General features: G+C 31.7%; 1 protein-coding gene across 1 annotated transcript in view; it reads right to left on the bottom strand.

The window, feature by feature from the left end:
- The window catches only part of LOC114324987 (probable G-protein coupled receptor CG31760), a 1,828,242-nt gene that overhangs the window by 155,886 nt on the left and 1,659,888 nt on the right, over positions 1–12,468 (bottom strand). The window lies entirely within an intron of this gene.

Raw genomic sequence — 12,468 nt, 5'->3', positions numbered from 1 at the left:
ACAGGTACGTAATTCTAAATGTTTCAGTTGTATTCCAATAAAAAATTATCTTCATACCTATTTGGAAAATGTAAAAAAAATAATGTACTTACCTAGTACTTGCTATGCTATACCCCTAGTAGGCAATTCTTTAATTTACATAATCTGATTAAGAACAAACTTTCTACAAATTTTCATCTAATGTATAGTTTTCTTACTCTATATATTGTTGTGTTTTAATTCGACAAAAGCAAACTAATAAAAATTCATATAAACAAAATGTCAAAAAGTTGTTCAGTTTGTGTAATGACGTATACGCGAAGGTAGTGCAGTTTGAAATCGCTTCGACTCTCGTACGGCGGGATACACGGGAAGTAGGTTCAAGCCCAATGCAAGATATATCATTTTTTTATTTTTTTTATAGATTTTATGATTGTAAGTATATTATTATATAATTTTTTTCAGAAAATACGTATTTAATTAAAATTTTTGGCAACAATTATTGTTCAGAAATCATTTGTGGCATTTTTCAATATGTTTGTGTGTGTTTTATTCTTTTATTTTTTTTAATTTTTGGTATTGTTTTAATAAAAATTTTTGGAAAGTAGTAGAGAAACTGTTTAAAGTATATTGATTTCGTTGAAATCATATAATAGAAGTATAACTTCTTACGTGCGTACAAAGTACACACATTCTTTTTTTTCAATTAGAAGGGTATAAATGCATATTATAACATAATTTTTAATTACAAACAATTTTTCTTAATAATAATTTTTGATATTGTGAAATATAAAGGCACTTTACTCTTGAGCGAAATTCATATTTTTGGACATACCTTGTATATTGTTGATTAAATGTGATATCTGATGATTGCATCTTAGGTTTTAGACTATGCAGAGCACTTTATGAAGAATAATTTTCTTTCGTAAAATTGATGTTAAAAAAGTTTCCCATATGGTTCCAAGTTACGCAGACACGCTGTATATACTCAGGACAAAAAATAATACTAAATAAGGAAATTCAAACGGAAGAAATAAAAAGAAGAAGAAAGTTAGCATGAGCAGCATTCGGCAAACTGAACTATATACTCAGAAATCAGCAAATTCAACTACATCTTAGATCTAAAGTTTTTGATGCATGCATTATTCCGATATTAACATATGGGGCACAAACATGGACAATCACAAAAAAGAATATGAACATACTCAGAGTCACTCAACACGCGATGGAAAGAACAATGCTTGGCATATCACTTAAAGACAGGAAAACAAACACATGGATAAGACAGAAAACCAAAGTCACCGATGTGGTACAAAAATCACTAAAATTGAAATGGGAATACGCTGGACATGTAGCTAGGAGCGATCTTAACAAATGGCACAGAACAATTCTAACCTGGAGACCATACGAACACAAAAGAACCAGAGGCAGACCTCCTATGAGATGGACAGATGATCTGAAACGAACTGCCGGGAAAAATTGGCTACAAGTAGAGTACAACAAAAAACAATGGAAAGGAAGACTTGAAGAGGCTTATGTTCAGATGTGGACGTGAATGGCTAGACGAAGAAGAAGAAGAAGAAGAAGAAGAAGAAGAAGTGTTTCAGATTAGCGAACCGACTATACAAAAATTTTCTGTAATTTTTTTTTTGAGAATTTAGATCTGACTGGACTACAGACTTTTTTCTTCCATTTTACACGATTGAAAAATGATATTCAATTATGTGTCGTTATCGGTTTTTGAAATACTGAATGTGAATTGACTGTGGCTGGAAAATAATTGTTGAGAGTTATAAATTATGGATTATATGGTACGGCTGGTTTATTCGAAACGTTCTACTCAGCACTTCGTTGTGGAGTAAGTATGAAATTTGGACGCCTATTGTAACCGAAAGTAGAAAGAGATCGGCGGTTCTCAACAAGTGAGAAGTCGATTTAAAAAGGAAATGGGAAAATAATTATTACAAGCTGTTCCATAGACTCGTTAGGAAAAAAGCACAGAACGCCCTCCGAGATTCAAGTTAACTTTAATCAATATTGCTGTATACTCGATCAAATGTGACACAAGTTTGAGAAATGAGTTAATACTCGTCTTTAATAATATAACCTGTAGTATAGCAGAATTACGCACATATACAGAGTGCCTAGAAAATTTCTTCACAAAAGAATTGCAAATTGTTACACTTTTTTCAGTGAATAAGTGGAAAAATTTTTTCATCAAATGATAAGGTCATAACAACTGGGGAATCGTATTTTGAAGCCCTTTCAGATTCTAACTTCAGGGATGGACTTAATAAATTGTAATCTCGTCGGAACAAGTGTATTGATGTTCACTAAGACTAGAGATGCATCAAGTCAAACTAGTTTGATTTTACTCAACAAACTTGACTTGAAAATCAAACTTTTTTTATAAAAAAGTTTGACTTGACTTGATTTCGATATCTTTAGGTTTGACTTGAATTCAAACATCTTCAAACAGTTTGAAAAGTTAGTTTAAATATTACGCAACGTGTTTAGTTTCAATTTTAAATGAGACCTCCTACGCCTTTATTTGTTCAGTGGCGGATCAACGGGGGGTGGGGGAGGGGTAGGGAAAATCCCCTCCTCCCTCCCAACAAGGTCCAAAAAATTTTTTTGACACATTTTAATAAACATAGAAATGTATTGAAAGAAGTTTTAATTGTGGAAAAGGTCAGGAACGTCAGACTACGTAAACGTTCCATGTATTTTGTCGGACAGAACTTCCAATTGATTTGTTACCATTTCATTAAACTCTCATGCAAAAATCAGACTGGTGTTTATCACCAACTGGGCATTTTAATGAGTGGATCACGAAGAACATGTCAAATGACAGGAATCATGTTGGTTAGTAATCTAATAGCAGTCTGATTTTTGCATGAGAGTTTAATGAAAGGGTAAAAAATCAATTGGATGTTCTGACCGACAACATGGGACGTTTACGTAATCTGACGTTCCAAATTTTTAAACTATTCCACAATTAAAACTTCCCCTGTTCCAGTGTTCCCGTACATCAAAGTTTGTCCGACTAGACACCGCTAAGCTATTAACAAATTTTCAGCTTGCTATTAATCAACTTTTTTTGGTACGCGGGATCCAGGTCTAATAACCCTATTAATTTATGGTTATATTTATATATTTATGATTAGTTTTGAATTTTAAAGAAATACCAACGAATATACAACAATACCAACTTTTGTATTGTGGTACATATTTTCGAGTGAACTAACAGCTTGGTACCACATGTTATTTCGAACTGGCCCTAAGATAAATAAATGCCTTTAATAAAAGAAAGTCATAAAAATTCCAAATCATTTTATTTTGAGCTGTTCATTGAAAAACCAAATAGTCTTATTTTATTGTAACCCTTAAGGGCATAGGCGTAACACGTCGCTTATCAAAATGTTCAATGTGTTTTAAATGTATTAATTTTTTTCAAACTGAGAAAACTAATGAGAATTTAAAAAAAAATAAACGCAGCATGAAAGATTACATTATTTCTGAAGGAAGAACATCCCTGAAAACTTCTATAATGTTTATTTTAATAAGTTAGAGGGGTGAAAATAAAAAGGAAAATTTAGTGTTATTATTAATTGCAAATATTTCATTCAAAAGAAACTTTTTATTTATTCTAAGAGACTTTCCATTCGGCCCTCGGTAATAACGTATTCTTTCATTCTGCGTTTAAATTTTTCAAAAATACTTATTAGTTTTCTCAGGATTCGAAAAAAATAAATATCTACATTTAAAAGTTTTAAATTAAAACACATTGAACATTTTGACTTTTACGTGGCACTCATTGTATTACTAATTTTCTTATCTTAATTGGCAACTAACATGTCTATCTCGACAAAAAAGTATATCTACTAAATAAATTATTTTTCAAACTCTTTAAAACTAGTTTGACAAACAGTTTGAATTTTCAAACCTCTACGATTGATCAGTTTGACTTGACTTGAAATATTTGTCAGAAGGATTGACTTGAGTTTGGCATGAAATTAAGTCAAACTCAAGTCAAGTTCAAACATTCAAGTCAAACTTGTGCAACTCTAACTAAGACTACACTAAGTAATAAAAAGTGTCAAACCATAAAATTATATTTTTTTATCGAACCGCAAAATTTATTGAGCAGCCTAGTAAAACATAAAGCTAAGTGTATTAACAAATATATCAAAACAAGTTAAAATTAGAAGAGAAATACTCCTTTACCGAAAAAAAAGTTATTTTCTATAAGGTATCTCTTATTAAGAGCTCTTATTCTTTTATTATATATAAAATGTTGTTTCTAATGGGATAATTTTGAAAATCTACCTGCGCGTTTTATTAACTAAGAATTGGTTTGATGCGTAACAGAGGCTACATAATATAAAAACAAGAAAGTTAAAATTTTGATTACTGTAAGGGAGTTTCCAAAATACAGTCTGCTCGCTAACCGAGCCCAGAGATGATACGAACACACTTTCTTTTCTGCACAAACACTTTATCAATATGACAAGAGTGACCTCAGGACAGAACAGTTTAAGTTAGATGAGAATGAAAGTTACAGTTCTTCTTCTTTAAGTACCGTGCCCAAATTTTTAGGCGTGGGTAGCTTCCATAACAATTTGCCGATATCGTTCTCGATCTTGTGCGGCATGTAACAATTGATCTGCTGATAAGCCAGTCCATTGACGAAGGTTTCGGAGCCATGAATACTTCTTTCGACCAATTCCTCTTTTCCGTCGATCTTTCCATTGAGTATTAACTGCAGCATCCTGTATCTGCTACCTCTCATTATATGCCCCAGATATTCAAGTTTTCTCTTTTTTATCATCTTGGTTAAATCACCTTCGCCTTGACCTAATCAGTTTAAGACTTCTCTGTTTGAAATGCGTTGAACCCAAGATATTCTGAGCATTCTACGATACGACCATATCTCAAAGGCTTCTAATTTGTTCATCATGTTAACCTTCATGATCCAGGTTTCACATCCGTATAGTAATACAGGATACACATAACATTTTAGTAACTTGATTCTTAGTTGTTTCAGCTGAGAGTTGCTCAGAATAGATCTAAGTTTCATAAATGCTCCTCTTGCAATTTCTATACGAGTTTTAATTTCTTCATCCGGATTTAGTGTCTCGTTTATCCAACATCCTAGGTATTTAAAATAATTAACTTTTGTTATTGATTCATCACTGATAATTAGTTGCATAGGGCCGACGTCTTGTTTACTAACCACAAGTAACTTTGTCTTTGTTGCATTTATGTTAAGTCCGTTATTGGAGCATTCTCTAGTGACTCGATCTATAAGGAATTGAAGACCTTCGATATTTTCAGCCATGATCGCGGTGTCGTCTGCATATCTGATGTTGTTAATAGTTTCTCCCCCGATTCGAACCCCACATTGTCCTTATAAGGCTTCAATAAAAATTATTTCTAAGTATACGTTAAACAAAGTTGGGGATAACACACAACCCTGTCTGACACCTCTTTGAATGCAAATTTTGTCTGTTTCGTTGCCGTCTACCAGAATAGAAGCTTCTTGATTCCAATATAGATGTTGTAAAAGTCTCAGATTTTTATCATCTATTCCAATCATTTCTAGATTTTCAAACAACCTATCATGTTGAACTCTATCAAACGCCTTCTCAAAATCTATAAAGCAGACGTAAATTGGTCTCTGTACTTCCCATGATCGTTGAAGTAATGTTAACATTGAGAACAATGCTTCCCTTGTTCCCAATCCTTCTCTGAAACCGAATTGTTTGTTTCCCATTGTCTCTTCACATTTCTGCTTGATTCTATTAAGAATTATCTTAAAAAGTAGCTTGTGAGACTAATTAGTCTAAAGTCTTTACATGATGATATATTAGGTTTTTTTGGGAGTGGAATAAATGTAAGCATAAGTTACAGTTATTAAGATGTTAAAATAGTTTACTTTGATGTCATAAAATTCTTGAAAAGGAAAAGTTGTCGGGAAAGCTTTTTCGATAAATTAACTATATCGACGCTTGAAAGGTAAAACTGCTAATACGCCAATTACGAATTTTACCAGAGAACCGTTTAAATTTTGAAATTTTATAAAAAAAAATTATAATTTTTGTTGTAAGCTTACTACCTTGACAAATCTTAGGAATATAAATGTTTTATAGTAGAATGCATTCATCGTATAAATTTCTAAAAGAAATCGTCGGCTTACTGCCAAAACCAACTAACTCCACTTTTTAAAGTTTTGAGGAATCGACGTTTTAAACTTTAATTTGAAATGAAAAATCGTTTGAATTTAAAAATGATTTAATGACTGAAAAATATTAAAGTAAATAACATTATAAACGAAACATTTTGTTAAAAAAATTATTAAAATGAAGTAAAAGTTAAAAAAAAGTACAAAAAACATTTTTTTTCGGCACTTGTCGGGTTTTGGCTGTACAAAGTTGTCAACTTCTAGGTAACTTTGAACATCACTGTCCTCCAAATCAGGCACTTGTCTTGTTTTGGCAGAACTAGAATATTGTAAATGATAAAATGTTATTTTATTTAAACAGAGATGTGCAGACAACTGCACATATCTGTTTTTGGCTGAATAAAAGTGTCATCATTGGAATTAGTTGTTTTGAGACCCTTCTGTTTCCCACATTTAAAATCTGCTTTGAAGTGTCTGGTTGCATCAGTACATTCTTTGATAATTATTAAGTACAAAGGCGTACTTAACTCAGAATCGACAAAAAGTGGAGTTAGTTGGTTTTGGCAGTAAGCCGACGAAATATTATATAGTTTTAAAATTAATGGCGCATTATACAAACTGATTCTTGAATGCAATCAGGAGAAATGTATTATAAGCATAATGCGTTATATAACCAGGTAACTGAAAACGGCTCACTTACCAAATATGAGTAATTTTATGAGAAGGTGAAATTAATGTTTTATAATATAATTATTTATCTTATGAGTGTCTATTAGAAGTGTATTTTGGGAAGTCATTCTCGGTTTAAATTCTAATATTATTTTATTATATTTATTGCATAATTATTAGATATTCTAAACATTTTACATTAAAAACCAAAAAGAAATAGTTCAAGTTACTATGGTTTGTTTTTTAAAACGAGTAATTCAAATTTACCGCGCTGTATTGCTTGTTTGTAATTGGTCCAACCGCAGGCAAGTTTACTCCACTGTTATAAAATTTTGACACTAATGACATTTATCAAATTTTGACACTAGTGACATTTCATAGGTTAATTAAGTTATATTGGCAATTTTTGTGTTTTCTATGTTATTCCTTTAATTTTTAGATTGTTAGTCTGCTTTTATATAAAAAGCAGTTGTTTTTGGAACTCTTTAGCGACGCGACGTATTAATTTAATATAATATTTATGGATTACCGTTGAGGGCCGACTAGATCAACCAAAAAAGAAGATGTATTTTGGTTATTATTCTAGTGACTTTCTTGGGTGTGAATCTGTCTTTTTAGTTTACTCCTCCTGGTTAAAAAATAAACTATAGAAAATACTTTATTTCTACGAAAAAAAAAAAACAAGTGAGGTTCATGACAAAAACAATAAAAAACACATCAGCAATATTAAAGTTGAACTCAATCTTCTTCGTCAGTCTCTGGAAGGACATCATTTACACTATTACCTCTAGTTAGATTTGTATATTCATTATGATATTTCAAGGGTACATTCAAACAAAACTTTTACTAAAATAAACAATTTCAGCGGAAACCGCATATTTCAATCTTGAGCCGTTTAAAAGTTATAGGCAGTAAAAATGGGGGAAAATATAAGTGGACACCTGGTATATCAGTTACTATTTCACTATCTGTATCATAATGAACTTCATTATGATACAGATTTTCATTACGATACAGATTTTTAACCAATATGGCATTGGCGATTAAGGTGGCACTCGCGCAGTTGCCAATGGCGAGTCAAATACATACTTTGATGGCTTTGACAGTTCTCAATATGTAAACAAACTGACAAATTACTTAATTTGTTTGTGTTACAAAATTAATAAATTTGTATATATTTTTTGTTGTGAATGATCATAGAAAAAATCGTGTATCTTGCATTTAATTATCATTATGAAGCTCGTACTCTATTATGAAGCTAATATTAACTAATATTACTCATTATGAAGCTAACTCGTATTTTATCCCTCATACTCGCTTCATAATTACCATCATTAAATGATCGTTGCATAGTATACTATTATGACACTCTCTAAATTTTGTGTTGTAAATCTTTCAATATATTAAACTTTTAGTTTATTATGAGAATACTATGTGTATAAAAATTAAATGTCTTATTGCCAAAACTGAAATTCTCTAAAGCACCAACTTTTATCAGGAAGAAATATTTCTAAGAGATTTATAATAAAACATTTTTTCTCATTTGCCGCGAACATTTTGGCTCACACTGTACATGTACATATACCTACCATAAAATCGAGTTTCTGTAGGTGTAGTCAGAATTAAAAAAAATTGTTATTTACTTATCAGACATAACTAATTTATATTTTTATGAGTGTTTTTCGCAAAATATTAATAAACCATGTCACTACTTCTGTGTTGATGTTATGTTTGAAATTTTGTTTGGAAATAGTTTCTATCTTTGAAAAGACCATCTTAGAAGTGGATAATGTAGCAAGCTTCATATTATTTTAAACAGATAAAATGTATAATACGCCACCTGTACCCGTAACTGATGTAAACAAAACTGTTTTAAGCCCCACTATGCAAAAATATTCTGCCATATGAAATGACTAACACGGCTTTAAGGCTCTAATACCTGAAAGTAAAATTGACTTATTTCCTAGAATCAAACGTGGTGGGTGTATTATACGACTGATAACATATTTTTGTATTAAAATTTGGCGCATAAGACAAAGCTGCTTTCAAATCCATCCCAGAAATAAAATGTTTAATACGCCAAAAAAGTAGTTCAAACAGCATAAATCCCCTTTATACATACGTAGAAAAATTCACTGATTCTAATGGTACATAAAGTCTGTTTTACAAAAAGTGGCGTAATATACATTTTACCTTTCAAGCGTCGATATTATGGGCCATTCCACGAACATACGCCTGTTTTGGATTACTTCGACAACGAATATGTTACTGTGCACATAAGAAGTACGAAAGTAATTGGCGCTAATAATTACATATTCCAATAAACAACAATGTAATTTGCAATTTACTTTCGTTCTTCTTATTTTGCACAGTAAAATATTCGTTGTCGAAGTAATCCAAAACAAGCGTATGTTCGTCGAATAGGGTATAATAACTTTATTAAGTTTAAAATCTATTTTGAAAATTTTATCCCATAGAAAAAGGGAAAAGTTGGATATTATTATGTGAGACAAAATCTCACGCGCGACCATTGACGTAACAGCCAACCTAGCAACCAATGTCGGGTTAACAAATGTAACTTAGCAAGTAAGATATAATGTACCGATCTAAATTCATACTTTGTACATCTATTGTATTTTCGTTGCCCCGCTAATGATCTTCGTGGTTAATGCGATTATTTTCTAAATAAAAAAAATTATGTAAACAGTTCTATTAAGAACTTCATTGACGTTTGTGTTATTGCATGTAGCTGCTTTTAAAAACATTTTAGTAATTTCAAATTGAAATTTAATACCATGAATTTCTATTTTCATTTTTTGAATTTTTCGCAGACGTTTCCTTGTTGAAATATTCCCCAAATCGCAAATTAAAAGAAAAATCTGTTTCTTAAATCTGACATTCACTCAATTGGATACAACAGATAAGAAAGTTAATGAATCAGGCCTAAGAACTCTTGAATAATCCGGCAATTCCAGCATCAAGGATCCCACGCTCCTTTTGGAAAAGTCCAGTGGCACAGTTTCTTTTCAGTTCACTGCGAATAAAGTTCAAGTTCATGAAAGGGGGATTGTCAGATATGTACAGTTTATAAAGAAAAGCACAAATTTATGTTTGTACTATGCGGTGGTATTTATTATAAGTAACTCTCAACGCCTGCAAAACCGATAGATACAATTGTACAAAAATACTATATACCTAGTGTTATATTTGTGTTTTGAAATTTTCTTCAAAAATATTCGTGAAGGCTTTTGTGGTCACTGTTTTACTTGCTACTGAAAGTCATTCATAACCGAACATACGCACATCAAAATAATCTAGGGGACAAAAACAAAATGCGAGATTACAGAAGTAATTTAAATAGTATATTCAAATATTTAAAAAATAAGTTATAAACAAGTGTCCCAAATATAAAAAAAAAGAATGTGTGTACTTTGTACGCACGTAAGAAGTTAAACTTCTATTATATGATTTCAACGAAATCAATATACTTTAAACAGTTTCTCTACTACTTTCCAAAAATTTTTATTAAAACAATACCAAAAATTAAAAAAATAAAAGAATAAAACACACACAAACACATTGAAAAATGCCACAAATGATTTCTGAACAATAATTGTTGCGAAAAATTTTAATTAAATACGTATTTACTGCAAAAAATTATATAATAATATACTTACAATCATAAAATCTATAAAAAAATAAAAAAATGATATAACTTGCATTGGGCTTGAACCTACTTCCCGTGTATCCCGCCGTACGAGAGTCGAAGCGATTTCAAACTGCACCACCTTCGCGTATACGTCATGTGGGAATATACACAAACTGAACAACTTTTTGACATTTTGTTTATATGAATTTTTATTAGTTTGATTTTTGTCGAATTAAAATACAACAGTATAGAGAGTAAGAAAACGATATATTAGATGAAAATTTGTAGAAAGTTTATTCGTAATCAGATTATGTAAATTAACGCATTGCCTACTAGGGGTATAGCATAGCAAGTACTAGGTAAGTACATTATTTTTTTTACATTTTCCAAATAGGTATGAAGATAATTTTTTATTGGAATACAACTGAAACATTTAGAATTACGTACCTGTGACTTTTCAAAACTATTTAAAAAGTCACTATAATTATAAATTTGATTTTATTTCTATCCTCACAACAATAAAAACTAATATATTATACAACATTTTTGTTTACCGATAACCTCCATATTGAACAATTATTGACAGATCATTTCAACACCCAATAAGAGCCCGTATATAGACTAATACCAAACTGATATAAATTCACCCTGAATCTCAATCGCGCCTAAAGAAGTATAACTTCAATAAACACTTTTTCTTAGAATTATCGCAATCGCTCTTAAAAAAATTAAGACAAAACTCCATAAGTAAAAAAATGTTAACATAAAAAAATAAAAAAAGTAATTTGTTGCCCCTCGACTCCCAACAAAGTAGTCTGTAGGTTAAGTTAATACAGTGTATGACCTCCACGGTTGTTGATTACTGCCCTACATCTGTTAGGATAACACATGATCAGTTGGTCAGTGTCTTTCTGCGGTATTCTGCTCAACTCCATTGAAAGTCCCTCAAACAGTTGCTGATTTGTATTGAACGCAATATTTTGTTGTAAAATGCATCTGCCCAATATGTCCCATACATACTCAATTGAGTTTAAATCTGACGATTGTGCAGGCCATGATAAAACCTCAATTTCATTATCTTCGAGGAATCTTTGCAAGACTATCATAGTCTTGCCATAATGGCAGTATGGGGACGCGCATTCTCATGCATTAATTGAAACTGGGAACCAGCTTCTTATGCAAAGGGTAAAACAATATATTCGAGAATAGTATCGCCGTAGTCTGTTGCATTTAGAAACCGTTCCAGATAAATGAGACTGTTTCTTCCACCAAAAGAGATGCCACCCCGTATCATTATACTGCTGCTTTGCTGTCTATGAACCTGCTGCACAGCGTCCAATTGTTCAGCATTGCCAGATCGTCTCCAAATTCTTATCCGTCTCGTATCTGGTGCAAATCCAAATCGAGACTCATCTGTGAACAAAGTAGAGGATCACTTACGTCTAACCCAATTTGCGTTTTCTTGTGCCCACTGAAGTCGATGAGCGCGATTTCCTGTGGATAACACAAGCACTCGCACAGGTCTACGTGCATCTAAACCTACTTCATGCAGTTTATTTCTAATAGTTTGGCAACTTAAAAACAGCTGACGCGTCTCTTCCATCCTCATTTGTAATTGTGAGGCAGTTATAGTGAGATCTTCCAAATCCTGCAACTTAAGAAAACTGTCTTCAATCTGGTTGGTTATTCTTGTGTGGCCTGTATGACGTTCAGCAACGTCACCAGTTTCATGAAACCTTAACCACAAACAATTAATGACATTACTGTTCTTTTAGAGAGCATCAGCAACGTCTCTTTGACTTCTGCCAGGTCTAAGCATCCCGATAGCACGCAACTGGATTTTGCTATTTAAATGATGTCTCTCCATTATTGGCAATTGCAAAACTAAATTAAAATCCAAATAGACATCGAAAATCAAGTACCAATAAAGTAACATTACTTCTTATCTTATAGACAAAAACGCATTCTGAAGTTTTGATTTATTTTT

This window comes from Diabrotica virgifera, chromosome 10 (genome assembly GCF_917563875.1).
Source record: "Diabrotica virgifera virgifera chromosome 10, PGI_DIABVI_V3a".
Classification (NCBI taxonomy): domain Eukaryota; kingdom Metazoa; phylum Arthropoda; class Insecta; order Coleoptera; family Chrysomelidae; genus Diabrotica; species Diabrotica virgifera.
This window is presented reverse-complemented; position numbering and strand designations above follow the sequence as displayed.